This window comes from Pan troglodytes, chromosome 23 (genome assembly GCF_028858775.2).
Source record: "Pan troglodytes isolate AG18354 chromosome 23, NHGRI_mPanTro3-v2.0_pri, whole genome shotgun sequence".
In the NCBI taxonomy this organism is placed as follows: Eukaryota; Metazoa; Chordata; class Mammalia; order Primates; family Hominidae; genus Pan; species Pan troglodytes.
The window spans coordinates 33,093,076-33,109,081 of NC_086016.1; the positions used below are offsets into that span (position 1 = coordinate 33,093,076).

A 16,006-nucleotide genomic window follows, 5' to 3' on the forward strand; every position below is an offset into this window, starting at 1 on the left:
GAGAAGGTCATAAGACAATTTGAGGAAGGCATTGGAAGAGGAAGAGGGGCAATGTCTCCTTTGTTTTATTGTTGGTATATAAACTTAAAATCTCAGTTCTTTTTATGGCACTTGTGGAGCCACTTCCTCTCCCCACCAAAAAATGCCCAGTACCCTGAATCCGATCAAATTACTCTCCTAAAGTATAAGGCTTAGTTTCTGTTTGCTGCTTCGCTGAGACAGTTCTCACAAATCGAGAGTGTTAATCAGACTTTTGTGTTTTCTTTTTTGGATTGCTGTTGTTTGTTTTCATTTATCATTTGTCTTTGCCTAAGCCAGGTTCATCAAGAATTAACAGCCATCAGGCTGCTGATGTGCTGACAGCAGACCCACTTAGAGTCCTGTGTTTGTAATTCCATGCATTTGTTATTTTACCTGTTTTGTCCCTGCCCCTTCTAGTCCTGTGCCTCCTGATTGCTGAGTGTTCACCTGGACCTTCTGACTACCTTCCCTGTGCTATTCCATCAGCCTACAGACCTGGTACCTGGATTTTTGCCCGAGATGATTCCTACCACCTTACTACTGAAGAAGACACCCATTCCAGTGGACCACTGTGACCCAGGAGGCATTCAGCCATCATGATGTGGCCTTTACCTCCACTCCTGTCTTGTTCTACCCAGATTCAGCACAGCCCTTTATAGTGAAGTCAGAGTCCTCAAGCCAAATAGCTAAAGCTGTTTTATCACAACAAAGGCCTAGTTTGTTCCATGAGTGTGCATTTCATTTCTTCAGTTAAAGCCTTCAGAGATACACAATAAATTTGGACCAGGGGATTTTTTAGTTATTAATGCTCTCTGAAGAAAGGCAACATCTTTTTGAGAGCAGCATTGGACCACACCCCACAATCTCAAATGATTGAAATTCATGAACATCTAGGATCCCGTGAAGGTCACTGGACCCTGTTTTTTCTACTTCAAATCCTGTAGTAGCCTACTGAATGAGAAAACATATTCTGACCCATTGGGATCAAATCAAAGGCACAGTGAACTCCTCATAGCATCTTCTTTGGAATTACTCAGGAACCAGAACTTTTTACACAAATGTAAGAAATTCTACCAAGGAGTCCCCTTACCTAACAGCATCTCACAAGGCTGCACCAGATTCCAGAAGAGGCTTCTCTTGATACATCAAGGTAGAACCTCTATGGTAAATCCCTCTGTTTATAATGCACTTTACAGTTTCAAAGCACTTGTACATACATTTATCTCAATTATCAAAATAACAGTGAATTATAATCCCTTTTTGGAAATGAGGGAATGTAAATTTTAAAAGTTAAGCAATTATCCAAGGTGACACAGCTGTGAAAGTGGTAGAGGCCAGGCTTTCTGACGCCCAGTCCAGTACTCTCCTTGGAATTAGCCTCCATTTTACCCACAGTGTTAAAATGGCTGGGTATTGGGAACCTCAGGAAATTTTCCAGCTTCCTGATCTGGTGCCCCTAGTCACATAGAATGTCTTAAGTGTGATCACGTGATAGCTACATCTGGACCAGAATCCCATGGCAATATCCCACGGTTTAAGGGCATAATATCTCCGTGGTGGTAGATTGTCAAGTCAAAAATGGGACATGTTCTAACAGCAAAGCTACCCAATATGAAACACAAAGCTACTTTTTTTTTAAGACTTACTGATATTCCTGGGCCCTAAGAGCTTGTCTATGGTCCTATCTTTGCAAACTAGTATTTACACAAAATGAGCCACCTGGTTTTTTTAAAGGCAGTATTTGTGTGTGTGTGTGTGTGTGTGTGTACGTAAATATGACATGGAGAAAGCTTCTGTTACCTAGTAAGATAGTAAAGTATGTAAGACATGGCCCTTCCCCCACTCTACATTGAGGTATAGTGTATTAAAGGATCTCAGGAGACTTGCAGCAAATTACTACTGCTTCTGTGCTTAAATTCAGAAGTCTTAAAAAAAAAAAAAAAAGACTTGTAGTAAAGAGTTCCATTTTGCTGTTTAACCCTTTGTGTCCTAAGTTTAATCAAACACAGAAGGATTTTTTTTGCATCATTCCTTCTAATGGAATGCAGAAACTGCTTTAGAGCAGTATAACCAGTGCTTCCTGATTGCCAGCAGATTGCCCTGGACACCCCAGAATAAACAGCATCTTCAAAATCCCCCTTTCTCATACCTTCTTATTAATGGTTGAATTAGTATGTCTCTGTCATCTGAGAGTCTTGCATCTTGACCATTACCTTTATTTTCTGTCAAGGGAATCCCTAGAAGATGTATGGGGAGACATAGGAAAGGAATGGAAGAAAGTTAATTCACCCCAAATTGGATAAATTCCATGACATTTAGCAATATACTTCTGTATCCCTAGAATTGTATCATAACTTTAGTTCAAGGACATTGCATCTCAGGTGGGTTAAGGAGGTTGGGAAGGGGAGAAAAGGGATGAGGAGATATTTTCTTGAGATTTATCTCCTTGAGATAATGCTTGAGAAGTCATCCAGCCATGGACTTCTTGGAGTAATACTTACAAAGAATTGGATGCATTTTGCATCCTTAGGCAAAAACCCCAGTGCTGTTACAACTGAAAATCATTAGCCTTGTTCTCTGATAGATACAAGCCCAACTGCAGGCAATCAAAATTTATAGCAGATGAGTTCTAACTCCATCAACCTGTAATGTGGTCCATATTAGGGAAAGAATAGGAAAACACCTTGGTTTACCACAGGCTTTGCTTACAGTTTCTGCTTTCTGTGACCTATTTTTTGTATTTCAGCATTTTGTGACCGACTTATTCTTAGATCATTGGTTTTCCAAAGGCTTTGTGGCCATGAAGCCCTTTGAGTGAAAACTGTGCAGAAGCCCAGAGTAAAAGTGAAGCTGCTCTGGATGAAGTAGTGAAGCAAGAGTAGGGGCCTGAATCCTGCTACAACTATCTTCCTTTACCACCGTGGTGACACCTAAGGGGACTTCCTTACAACACCTTGAACTCTTCCGAACACAGTTTGAAAACCACTGCCCCAGACAGCAATATGTTTGACCTGAATGGCATTCCAATCTTTTCTGTACCTCCACTCAGCACAGTTCATGTTCAGTAGATGCTGAACATTCTTAGAAATACTGTGTGTGAACTTAGAAAAGTGCAAGAAGACAGGCATGTCTTTGACCCCAGAAATGATCATGGGCTGAAGATGGTGTCAAGTGAACCTAGATTAACAGCCCTCCACTCCAGATGGATATCCAGTGATTCCTAGAATGGGATATAGCCAGAGAACAATTCTATGCACCCTACACTGACAGACTCCCTTAAGCAACACCAGATGCTCTACTGGTACTTGAAGTACATGACTTTGAAGTCTTGACCCTCCATGAATACCTGAATTATCAGCAAGCGGGTTTTGAAGCTGGTGCCTCATTGAGGCCATATTAGAGCAACTTGTACATTTGACCTCTTGTTATCAGCCATGGTACTCTACTTCGTGGGCAAGAGATAACTATGAAAGCCAAATTCAAATACTGGCAACATTTCCTAAAGGGGCTCAATATCTATCATTCATCTTCTTTTCCAAACTACACATCACTGTATGACTCAACCAGTAGCAGTTATATTGCCCCTTGGTTTTTATTCAGTTTAACTACTGTTTCCAAGATAAATGAGCTAATAAGCTTTAAAAAAAAAAAAAAAAGGCTGAATTCTTTTTTCTTCGTCACTGGCATATCTGCCTATTCTCCAGAATTACGACTATTCAGCTCACTTTAACAGTTGAACTTCAAGCGACAATCTTTGAACACCCCTTCTCATGTGATTTAAAATGAAACCATTTGGAAAAGTTTCTTCTAGCCAGTAATAGATTTTTTTTTTAATTGCTCTGCCTTGTGCCGAGAGATGTTCTTTTAAGATGAATCTTTTGATGTCTGATACCACCAAATATAGGTGGTAGGGAGAGTTGGAGGCTGGCCCTTTGAGCAGGCCATTAGCTTACTTGCTGGGCATTTCCGATAGCTTATTGCCTACCTTTTTGCTGGAAACAAACTGATTTGAAAAACAAAATCTATGAAGACTGCAGCTAAGGATTTTATCGGTAGACTTAAGAGCTTTTGTCCTTGTGGATATTTTAGTGGAACCACATCAGTCTCAATACCGTCATTTTACACTGACTCAGAGCAGCTGACTTCATTCCTTGCCATGATATATATTTAAGGCAGGCATTGTAACAGACATAAAGACAACTTATCTGTTTCAGCAGGAAGGATTCAGTTTATGAACTCTCAGACCAGATCACGTTGAACAAGGAGACTTTGATGTGTGTCATGAGAAAACTCATTCTTTACTTCCCAGTCAATTTAAAGGCCAGCTATCCTGAGCTACTCGAATGGATGCACTGGTTAAACATTGGAAATAGTTTGTTTATATCCTTGTCTCTCTCTAGGCCAATTGTGATTACATGACTCGACTCTACATCTCGTCAAACAAGGCCTAGGTCTGGTTGCTGTAGACTGCTCGCCCTCAACAAATAAAATCTGGTTGACTAGCCTCCTTGTATATACAACTATTATTTGTTAAGAAGAAATTATCGTCAATTTTCTACTACCTTCTAATTGTCAGCTCTTTTTTTCCTCTCTGGTTTTTCCTATACTTTACAGAAAAAGACATTGATCTATACTGCCATTCCCTCTAATCCTGCCATACTCAGTCAAAAGGAATGACTTAAGATGAAGATGATCATCTGCTCAAGTCTAAAATATACATTGTATATAAGAATTGGTGATTAGAAAAGCAAAAAACCTAAAACTTAAATCTAGGAGTCTGTATACTGTCTCCATGTCTCCATGCCTCAGATCTCATCTAAATCTTTGAACAGCACCATTCAACCAATCTGAGGCCTTGACTTGCTTGTAAGATGATTCTCAGAGATCGGCTGAGTTAAAAAAGATGACGACTTGATTACCAAAGAAAGTAGGGCCAACTTTGACAAATCTGGCTCTGCTGACCCTGTCACTCCCAGATGTAGCATAGACTCCTAAACAGAACCTCAAGTCTGATTGAGGATAAGGCCTTCTCCTGTGCTGAAAGTTCTTTGGCAGATGAGCAAGAAACTGAAAGCTGATGTACCTGACTGGCTCTGTAAGATCAGAAAACTATATCCAGAACAAGCCCTATGGATTAACCCCTGAGTACCCAGAGTAAAAACTAATTTACAGAACTTCCTTATTGATCTGCTGATTCTTCCAGATCATATTCTGGCTATTGGTATGGCTGGCCTTTCTGAAGGTACCCTGCTTGTCTATTTTCCTGACTCAGCTCTTGCCTGCCTTTTTCACATGTTGCTGCAATTAGACTCACCGTGAGAAGACTACAGTCAATTTCAGTCTATCTTGTGCCCAATACAACAAGGATTTTTAATAGTAACAACCCACACCTCACCCACTAGGACTCAATGTTCACAACAGGAAGGACCATTGCTGCATACTCCTTGACCAGCAACTTTTTTAAAGATATTTTTAAGTGCAGAGTAGGCCTCTATTCCTGTATGTAATTGTTCATTTTCAGCACCTGGAACCTCATCTATCGGGTCTGGAAGGAACACAGCAGTTCGAAAGCCGCGTCCATTTCTCTCCTTCAGTAGTGCAGAAATGAGTCCGATTCACCAGTACACACAGAACTGTACCAGTTCAACCTAGCAAAAGAAGAAAAGTTTCCACTGTACTTAAAATTTACAGCTGACTCAAATTGCCTCACAGAATTATTTGATGTAGAAGGCTAGTTGTCTTACTTCAGATCAGCAGGACAGTTGGGCTCTCAGACTCATGACCACTGAGTTTGCTTGTATTGAAACTGTGGTTTCATCCAACGTATGCTATTGGACATGATTATTATTCCATTCAAATGGATTACAGACTTCTTGAGGACAGGACAAACTTATCTCTCATGGTGTTTTTTTAGAATACTTTTATAACCAAGGAAGAAACCATGCCAGCTGTTACCATTCAACTTCTTAAGCAAAGATTAAGCTTTTTCATATCTGTTCTTATCCTGGACATCAGTAGTTTTTAATTGCCCAGCATCCGTTCCATCTTGTTGTAACAACTCCCTGATGTTTCTTAAAACCACCTCTTCCTATTTTCAGTCTGTGGTTTGGACAGTCTGACCCAACCTTGAGCTTTGTGGGTGAAAATGTAATTCAGACCTCATCAATCAGCAAATCCATCTGAACTGTGGAGGAGAAGCTCTCTTTACTGAGGGTGCTTTAGCTTTGTAGGATGAAAACCTCAAACCAACAGGGCCTACCATGTAGAGAATGAAGCCAGTGCAGGGGAAAGCAGAGCCAAAATATGGAGAGACTTGAATCCTGATGACAGCGTTTGTGCCCCTGGATCCAACCGTGCCTGAAGCTAGAATATCCCCTGGACTTTTCAGTTATGTGAACCAATAAATACCCTTTTTTGCTTAAGTTACTTTGAGTTGGGTTTCTGTTACTTGAAATTGAATCCACACTAATATATCTACCAACATTGAGACTTGACAGATCCAAGTATTTATTAAGCTGGAGGTCATGGTCACTGAAATTACTTTCCAAAGTGGAAGACAAAATGAAACAGGAACTGAGAGAATATTTAAGATCCCACAGAAGCATAAAAATGACATGGTAGAAAGTAATAGAAAACCTAAATGTCTGTCATTAAAGGATAGGTTAAGGTGTGGTTCAGCCATATAGGAAAATCTCGTATCTGTTAAAATGAATAAAGTGCATTCATTGTGTATGGAAAAATGGCCATGATACATTAGGTGAAACAAGTTATTAATAGAAAAGTGTACAGTGTGAACTCATTTTAAAATGTGTGTGCTTATGTTTATAAATGCATAGAAAGGTCTATTCACAGCTTTCTTTGAACAGTGTAGATCACATGAAACTTTCAACTTTATACATTTCTGTATTAATATTTTACACTACCCACATTATTTTTAAACTTTATTTTAAATAAAGAATTTTTTAAATTAAATTTAGTGCTTACTGTTTGACCTTGGCAAGTTATTCAACACTGAGCCTGTTTTATCAAATGATTTAAAATACCTACTTTTATGTTAGTAAATATTAAATATAAATCATTCATTACTCAAGTTGACAGATTGCTATACCATTGCTTGTTTGAGAAACTCAGAGCTTAGTAATTGTTCCTTAGTTTTTTAAGCATGTCTCCTTCAAGTGAGTTTATTTGGATTATCAGAATTTTACGGTTTTAAGGTTTATCAAAGATTATTCTAGTTCTTGACTGATGTTAATCTGCTAAGACTATTGCAGTATCCACATTAGGCAGAAAGCAGGGGGAAAGTCACTTTTTAAAAAAAATCCTTGAAATATTCTGATGTCACTGCAATTAAGGTCAATAGTGACCTTTTCATTGCTAAATCTGTTACACATGCATCTAATCTGAACTTTCAGCAGCACAGGTAACTCCCACCAGCTTCTTGAAACACTTCCCTTAAGTGCTATAATACTTTTAATTTTCTTTTCAACTTGCTGACTACTCCTTTATTGTAGGTTCTTCTCCCCATCATGTAAATATAGGTATAGTGGACATCCATTGCTTTGGCTTGCCAAAAATCACTTCCCCTTTACTTTAATCATAGATCCCCACTTATCCTTTAGAAAGCTGCTCCTTCCCATTCCGTGTGGTGGTAGTGGAAATGTAGATGACAGTACTCCGGCCTCATGCCCCCTGGCTGAGGTTTGAGCAATGCAAGCTCGTTCTGTCCCACAAGGACTTTGATTCTTAAGAAAGGTGACCACAAAGTGATCAGAGTTGAGTCATTCTGATCGTAGTGTTCTAAAGATACCATGTAAAAGTTTATGAAAGGAGATCTCCAAAGTATGCTGGCTCCTATTCTCCAAGCCTGGTTGTCCAAGTTTTCCTTTGATTGTATAAACTACCACATAGCCTCCTTAAAATAAGTTTCCTTTTTGTCAGCCAAAATGGGTTTCTATTGCTGGTGACCAAATGACTGACTGATTACAGAAATGGAGGCTGGAGAGTTAAATGGTAGGCCTTTAACCCACAGGAACATATGGAGGATCTGGAATTGATTATTGTACTGAGACAGATAATGGCACCAGCTCTTGTTCTGTGTCCCTGGGAGGATAAATCTACGAGTTAAGGGTGACAAAACAGTAATGATACCATTTCTTGTCATTTGGAATCATGTGCCTATTGAGAGTAGAATTTGGAGGGCCAGGTAATTGTTGACAATAGGACAATTTAAAGTGGATAGACTGGGCACAGTGGCTCACACCTGTAATCCCAGCACTTTGGGAGACCAAGGTGGGCGGAGCACCTTAGGTCAAGGAATTCAAGACCAGCCTGGCCACATGGTGAAACCCCGTCTCTACAAAAATACAAAAATTAGCCAGGCATGATGGTTAATCATGTAATCCCAGCTACTCGGGAGGCTGAGGCTGGAGAATGACTTGAACCCAGGAGGCAGAGGTTGTGGTGAGCCAAGATCGCACTGTTGCACTCTAGCCTGGGCAACAGAGCAAGACTCCATCTCAAAAAAAAAAAAAAAAAATTAGCTGAGCATGGTGTTGGGTACCTGCAATCCCAGCTACTTGGGAGGCTGAGGCAGGAGAATCTCTTGAACCTGGGAAGCGGTGTTTGCAGTGAGCTGAGATTGTGCCACTGCACTCCAGCCTAGGTGACAGAGCGAGATTCTGTCTCAAAAAAATAAAAATAAAGTGGATAAAGCAGGCCAGGACCACTGAGTTAGAATGGTTACTTTGATTGCGTTAGCTATTTTATTTTTTTTAATTTTATTTATATGTATACTTTCTGAGACAGAGTCTCGCTGCAACGCCCAGGCTGGAGTGCAATGGTGCGATCTCAGCTCACTGCAACCTCTGCCTCCTGGGTTCAAGTGGTTCTCCTGCCTCAGCCTCCCAAGTAGCTGGGATTACAGGCACACGCGATCATGCTGAACTCATTTTTGTATTTTTAGTAGAGATGTTGGCCAGGGTGGTCTCGAACTCCTGACCTCAAGTGATCCGCCCGCCTCAGCCTCCCAAAGTGCTGGGATTACAGGCGTGAGCTACTGCGCCTGGCCCCGGTAGCTGTCTTAAAGTGAAGGGCATCAGCTCAAAACCAGAAACTGACCTGTGGGCATAGAATAAAATACAGGCCCTTTTTGTGGCCAGGATAAGTGAATCTCGGTGCTTAAATCCAAACTAGTACTTGGAGATTAATTATTCAAATTGCAAAATTACAATGCTGGTTGAATTTGTAGCATTACTAACGTCTCTTTTGTGAGAGTTAAGGTATTAATCAGAAAAGAGACTGTATAGAGTGCTGATATCTGGGAAGATTCAGAAGATTTAGAGAATCCCAATCCTCGAAATATCTCAGGAATGAAGGTTTGGGTTACCCTATTAGTCAAAAATCCCTGACTGAATTAAACAAAAAAGTATAGTCAAAGAGGAAGAGATAAATAGCAGTTATAGCCCCATAACCTGTTGGAGAAGTAAGATCTGTAGCCTCTACCCCATATCTTTTAGGTTGCCTTATTTTATTTCCCCCTCTCCTCTTTATTCACTACAGTATTCTGCCCTAACATTTCCTGGCTGAAGTTTGAGCATGATGCAAGTTAATCCAATCAGATTTCTCCTCCATTGGAGCTGAGCCATTCTAGTGGTAGTGTCCCCTCACTGATGTGTATGAGTGTGTTGGTGATGGTTAAATATATCAGGAAATCCGTAAGTTGCAGATTATCAAGATGGGGTTAAGAACTAGAGAAGAATGAGCATCACCCAGAAATCTTAGGCTTATAACTAGAAATTATTTTAGGTTATCTCCCTTTAAGAGGAAGATCTCCCTTTAGGGGGGATTATGTTGAGTGAAGGTATTAAGATTGTTCATGTTGAAGAATGCATGTCCACATAGTGTACGTTTGCCTACCCGGTGTTATCTTTTTCCCCTCTGAGAATAGCACTTCACTTTTCCTTTGGGAAACTACCCATTTCCCATGCCATGTGAGCCCAGAGGATAATGTGTAAGAGGTATATGAGTTTCTGAGAGGAATATGAGAGGTCTTCACCTGCCCAGATTCCTGACTTAATCTTTAAGTCTTCTTGCCCTGTAGACTCTGAAAAATCTCATCCATTTCCATGGCCTTGGTTTCTAACTGTATATTGATAATTTCCAGATTCCTACCTTTGGCCTTGATATGTGTCTTGAGCTCCAGATCTGAATGCCCACCTGTACCTTGATATCCACTGCTTGATTAACACAAAGATACTCTCACCCAACATAATAAACACTGACCTCTTCATTTTTTCCTTAAAATCTGCTCTCCCTCCAGTGTTCCCTTTGTTGGTAAATGGCACCACCCTCTACTCTGTTTCTCAAACCAGAACATGAGAGTTATTCTCGAAGCTTCCCTCTCTCCCAGAGTCCCTGTTAGTCATTAAATTATCTTGGTGTTAGCATGTAAATATATACCTTAAAACTATCTCCACTTCTATCACTTTGTCCAAGGGAACATATATCTGTTGCTGTAAGTATTATAATGCCTTTCTAGTGGTTTCACTGCCTCTATTATTGTCCCACTGCAGTCTTCTCTACAGGACAGCTAGAGTAGCCCCCCAAGAGATAGGGTATCACTGTTGCCCAGGCTGGAATGCAGTGTCAATCATAGTTTACTGCAGCCTCAAACTCTTGGCCTCAAGCATCCCTCCTGCCTCAGCCTCATGAGTAGCTGGGACTGCAGGCACGTACCACCATGCCTGGCTGGCCATTTATTTATTTATTTATTTTGTAGATACACTATCTCGCTATGTTGCCCAGGCTGGTCTTGAACTCCTGGCTTCAAGCAATCCTCCCACTTTGGCCTCCCAAACCACTAGGATTACAGGTGTGAGCCACTATGCCCAGCCTACTTAACCTTTTAATAGTTCCCCCGGCATTTCAGAATAAAATCTAAACTCTCCTGGTTTACAAGGCTCTTCGGCTTCTCAATATCTTATTCCTCAAGCTTCATCTTTTGCCACTTCAAACAGGAACAACTCAATTTTGTATATTGGAATTTCCTGTATTATTATTATTTCATTTGAAAAAAAAGTTTCCACTTTTTTTTTTTTTTTGAACTGAAGTCTTGCTCTGTTGCCAGACAGGAGTGCAATGGCACTACCTCGGCTCACTGCAATCTTTGCCTCCCAGGTTCAAGCAATTCTCCTGCCTCAGCCTCCCGAGTAGCTGGGACTACAAGTGCGTACCACCATGCCCAGCTAATTTTTTGTATTTTAGTAGAGACGGGGTTTCACCATGTTGACCAGAATGGTCTCAATCTCCTGACCTCGTGATCCATCCCCCTCAGCCTCCCGAAGTGCTGGGATTACAGGTGTGAGCCATGGTGCCTGGCTGGGTTCCACATTTTTTAAAGCAGTGGAGATGCAAGAATTCATTAAAAGAAAGACAAAATTGAAATGATTATTCAGAACAACCCAAAAGCCTATTGCTATGAATACTGTAATTTATTTTCTTCCATATTTCTTTCCATGAAATTTTTAAAAATCTACTATTTGTAACTGATACAGAGAGCTACAGTAAGGTGCCTAGAGAGCAACCAAATCCCTACCTCACAACATTTACAAAGATAAATACCAAAAGGACTACAGATTTAAATCTTAAAATGAAACACTAGAAGAATATTTAGGAGACTATTTTTGTGATCTTATGACATGGGAGATTTTCATAAAGCAGAAAACCTACAAACCATAAAGGAAATTACAGACATATAAGACTACATGAAACAAATCTTGGTTCTGTAAAAGATGTGATAGATTGGAGAGAGATTTCCAACATAAATGACAGATTCAGGACTAATGTTACTAATACAGAGAGTTCCTACAAATTTATAACTAAAGTAATAATCACTAGCCATTTATTTGGTGTTTGTTTCATACTAGGCATTGTTTCAGGCACTTTACAAGTGTTATTTAATTGTCACAGTTTATGAGATAGGCAATATTAATCCTGTTTTACAGCTACGGAAACAGGCTCAGAAGGATAAAATAACTTGCCCATGTCACACAAATAGGTGATAGAGCTATGACTCAAACACAGGTTGTCTGTTAGTCTGTACTTTGAACCATGATGCTCTTCAACATTTCCGTAAGCATATGAAAGATAATGAGGTTAGTGAGATGTGATGTACAACAAAGCAATGAAGTACCATTTGCCACCTATCAGATGGCAGAATTTAAAAGAGCAGTAACATATAGTGCTGGCAAGAATTAGGGTAACAAAACTTTTATACATTGTTGGTGGGCATGTAGATTGTTACAATTTTTTTAGATGATGATCTGGCAATACTGATGCAAATTTTTCAATATACACTTTTGGACCCAGCATTCCTACTTTAAAGACTCTCAAAGAACTAAAAGCACCAAGATAAAAGGACATCAGTATGAGAAATTTACTGCAACGTAACCTGTGCTAGCAAAAAAATTTAAAAAGTAATCGATCAAAGTGGAGTGGTTGAATCAGTTATAGGACAGCTATACTGTGGAGTGTTATGCAACTGTTAGAAAGAAGACCTCTATTTCTTAGCCTGTGGCATGTCCATGATGCATTAAGCAAAACAAACAAAAATTACAGAGTAATGTATATCATAATAGCCCATTGTATGGGGTGCAGGGCTGGAAGCCCTACAAATGTATCTAAATGAACATGAAAGAAAAGTGGAAGGATACACCAAATTGAGGGGTTTGGAGAAACTTGGTACTTTATACATACTGGCATTGTTTCACTGGTTGTGGGAGCACATCCTTTTTTTTTTTTTTTAAAGAGACAGTTTATTTCTAAGGGAAATAATTAAATTTTTATTTATTTTTTTTTTTATTTTTTTTTTGAGATGGAGTCTCGCTCTGTCGCCCAGGCTGGAGTGCAGTGGCGCAATCTTGGCTCACTGCAACCTCCACCTCCCGAGTTCAAGCAATTCTCCTGCCTCAGTGTCCTAGGTAGCTGGGATTACAGGCACATGCCACCACGCCCAGCTAATTTTTTTTTTTTTTTTTTTTTTTTTTTTTTTTTAGTAGAGACAGGATTTCACCATGTTGGCCAGGCTGGTCTCGAACTGCATACTTCAAATGATCCACCCTCCTCGGCCTCCCAAAGTGCTAGGATTACAGGTGTGAGCCATAAATATAATTTTTAAAGCAATTAAATTGTACCTAGACTTTTTCAAGTTAGCATATGCTAAGGGATCAAAAAAGAGGGCAACAAAGAGTAACAGTTGGTTAACTCTTTTATATCCAGGGTTGCCTTTTGTAGATGCATGGGTTCCAGGTGACTGGCCCTCAGCCTTTGAATAGGCCACTCCCTACAACAGAGAAAGGGTTGTCCACTAGGGTGCCACTTCTAACAAAGATGTGTTGTCTCCCTGTATTTGTTCTTCCCAGAGTAAACACATTTTTAAGTTTCCCTGGCAGGTGTAACCCACTAACTAAATTTTAGCCAGTGGGACCTGAGTAACTTATAGGACTTCTCCTTAAAAAGGAGTGAGCCCATCTCCTTCCTTCACCCTCCTGACTAGAATGTAGGCTTCACCCCGCTGACTAGAATTCCATGACTGGAATTTGTCACTGTTGGACCATAAAGGAGAAGGCACTCTGTGCCAGTGACGATGGAGCAACAAGTTAGAAGGAGCCTAGATTCCTGATGAATGTGAAGCCACCTTACCAGGCCTGAACTGCTTATCTCTGGACCTCGTTTACAAAACTAATTTCTGTCTTCTTGACATCATTAGTATATGAGGTTTTTCTCTGCCTCACAACTGAGCCTAGTCTGCCCATAAATATTTTGCTGGAAATATTTCTTAGGAACATCTGATTCCATCCGTTCTGATTTTATACTACTGAATCAACCTGCCCCTAGCTGGACTCACTAAGAGTAGATGACTGGTTGGGTCATGAACCAGCCACATATCTTTAATCATAAATTAATAGGGCTGTGCACAGTGGCTCACGCCTGTAATCCCAGCACTTTGGAAGGCCGAGGCGGGCAGATCACTTTAGGTCAGGACATCTAGACCAGCCTGGCCAACATGGTAAAATCCGTCTCTACTAAAAATACAAAAATTAAGCCAGGCGTGGTGGGTGCCTGTAATCCCAGCCACTCAGGAGGCGGAGGTTGCAGTGAGCTGAGAGCTGAGAGCGCACCATTGCACTCCAACCTGGGGAACAAGAGTGAGATCCGTCTCAAGAAAAAAATCATAAATTAATAAATTGGTCTCTTTATTAGTTCAGTGGCCCTCCTTTATGCTCTCAGAGTCTCACTGTTATGGACATCCATTGCTTTTGTCTACTCAGTATCTATCTTCACTTCTTTTGATAAGAGAATATTAGTTGCCCTCTGAGTTTCCAACCCTCCTTCACTTTCTGTCTGTTCACTACCCCTGGTTCCAGGACTGAGCATGTAACTCGGACCGACCAGAGCACTGCAGCGCCTTGGTCAGGGTAGTTGGATATGGAGTGAGTTTATTATCTAAGCCAAGCCAGTTTTACACAAATAGAGCTAATGGAGGTGGGGGAATTTCCTTTTTAATCTATTGAATTTAGAACTGTAAGGTTGCAAGACTGGCATTATTGGCAGCCCTCTTGCCACCACAAGGAGATTGCTCATCTGAGAAAGAGGCTGGTCTTGAACTCCTGACCTCAGGTGATTTGCCTGCCTCGGCTTCCCAAAGTGCTGGGATTACAGGAGTGAGCCACTGCATCCGGCCTAATTCTGCTGTTTCTGTTCCACTTCTGTTGACTCAGGAGAATGGCAAAGATGAGCCCAGGAGTCCTTAAGATTCTCAGTGTTCCACTCTTGATGTAATTGTTGATCTAGCTTCAGCCCATTTCCCTGACCTAATGACTGGGTCTTATTTCAGCTACTTTAAGACATGGAGACCTACTGGTTTGGGATGGCAACCTGGGATAAAACTGTGAGGGCTTCTGGGATATTCTAATTGTTCGGAATTACACCTAAGCAGAAAAATACGTTTTATTATTGTTAGTGTAAAGGACCAGGACTCTGACTTAAACAAACCTACAGTTTTTTTTTTTAATAACAAGTAGCAATTGAGGGTATGGGACCTTGATCTGATGCAGTCAGTGCAGTGGTAAGCCATTTATCCCTCTGAAGTGTGCCCAGGCTCCCAGGACTGTTCACCTGCTCTGATAGAGATGAGAGAGGTCATGTTTCATTTTTTCTTTTTTAATTTTTTGAGATGGAGTCTCACTCTGTCATCCAGGCTGGAGTGTAGTGGTGCAATCTCGGCTCACTGCAACCTCCGTCCCCTGGGTTCAGGCAATTCTCCTACCTCAGCCTCCCGAGTAGCTAGGATTACAGGCGTGCACCACCACACCCAGCTAATTTTTGTATTTTTAGTGGAGACAGGATTTCACTATATTGGCCAGAATGGTCTCAAATTCATGGCCTCAAGTGATCTGCCCAAGAAAGGCCATATTTCTATGAATGAGAATTGGACCTTCTTAATCCAGGCCTCCTACCACATTTGCTAACTGGCCAACTGGCATGAGTGGCATCCAAGGACCTCAGCCCATGAGAGAAAGGGAATGTGACATGTTTTTCTGTCAACAGCATTTCTGAGGGTGGTGGGGTAAATAAGAAATTGCTTTTCCTTATAAAACAAATTGAATGTGATAGCATGTGCATGTCATTGACACCAGCAGTTGTGGCTGTGGTTAAAAATGGCAAGGGAATGGCTGGCTGAGCTAAGTCTTCCAGGATATTGTTGCCTTAACAGCATTATTGCTAACAATTGCCATTTGCTCAGGCAACATGGTGAAACCCCATCTCTACAAAAATATAAAAATTAGCTGGGCATGTTGGTGGGTGCCTGTAATCCCAACTACTCGGGAGGCTGAGGCAGGAGAATCACTTAAACCCGGGAGGTAGAGATTGTACTGAGCCAAGATCGTGCCATTGCACTGCAGCCTGGGTGATAGAGCGACACTCC

General features: G+C 40.8%; 1 long non-coding RNA gene across 1 annotated transcript; it reads left to right on the forward strand.

Moving 5' to 3' along the window:
* Nucleotides 1-1,015: 1,015 nt before the first annotated feature.
* Nucleotides 1,016-6,447, forward strand: LOC737642 (uncharacterized). The gene is made up of 2 exons (XR_008541817.2): nucleotides 1,016-1,171; nucleotides 2,768-6,447. It is a non-coding gene; the product is annotated as an uncharacterized LOC737642 (long non-coding RNA).
* The last annotated feature ends 9,559 nt before the right edge of the window (nucleotides 6,448-16,006 follow it).